The following is a 1,284-nucleotide window of genomic DNA, read 5'->3' on the forward strand; positions in this document are numbered from 1 at the left end:
GACCATTTTGTCAATAGCAAAAGTTAGATACCATTTTATCAGCGCAAGAATCTTTCGGGTACCAATTCGGTATTTACCTCAATTATTTAGGGACTATTTAAATTTTATTTTTAAAATTTATTGGGGACTATTTTACACTCTATCCTAGGAATTGATTTTTCCAAATTGCATACGTGAACACTTAGCGACGATGTGTACGAGTTAACGTTTCATGTCAGTAGTCATCACTAATAAAAGAGGATTATATTATCTAATAGAAATAAACGTTAAAAATTATTTTGTATATTTTAAAACTTGAGAATTGAAAGTGTTAGATTTAAAAAATATCGACTTATTTTAGTAACAAAAATGCTATTTGTACACCAATATCAGTTACTAATGTATTTGTGTATAAAATATGTGTAGTTTAATTTATTTTTAATATGTATTTATATTCTAACATTATTTTATATTGATGGCTAATTTTGACAACTAATTTTAATATACATTTAACATAATTTTTTGAGTAATTACTCAAATAATAATAAAAAAGAGAAAACTAAAGACCCAACAAGAAAACGAAAGAAAAGAGAAAACTGTATTTGGTGTGAGAAGCAGGTCAAATTAGGATTTAGAATGTATATTACGAATTTCTGACATGTAAGCTTAGAGCATCTTTAACGGTGAACAAATGAAGGACCCATTTACTGTTTGTCATGAAGACCAACTGTTGGAGCAAAATAAAGATGAGTCCCAACATATTTTTCAAAGCAAGCAAGACCCTGCTCAGAGAGACTTGATTTGTTTTTATTTTGATCAATAATATTCTAACATGTAGCAATTAAGTTAAAAAAAAAATAATATGGCATTAATATAATAACTAACGTTGCATAATATGTTAACCATACATATATTTAACTTTACGTATATAATTAAAAATACATAATATGTTAACCATACATATGTTTAATTATTCTGTTGGTCCATATAGTTTCGCAAAATTTTTAATTAGGTCTCTATACTTTTTTTTTCTTTTAATTGAGTCCTTGCACTAAATTTTTTTTTAATTGGGTCCCTATACTTTTTTTTTCTTTTATTTAGGTCTCTATACCAATTCTTTTTTTTAGTTGGGTCCCTATAAAATTAAGCCAATTACTACTAAGAAGGACTTAATTGAAAAAAAAATTAGTGAAGGGATCCAATTAAAAAGAAAAAAAATATATGGACCTAATTGAAAATTTTACAAAACTATAGGGACTAACAGAGTAATTAAACCTTATTTATAAATTTAATATGATTTAAGTA

The sequence above is a fragment of the Arachis ipaensis genome, chromosome B01 (genome assembly GCF_000816755.2).
Source record: "Arachis ipaensis cultivar K30076 chromosome B01, Araip1.1, whole genome shotgun sequence".
Lineage (NCBI taxonomy): Eukaryota > Viridiplantae > Streptophyta > Magnoliopsida > Fabales > Fabaceae > Arachis > Arachis ipaensis.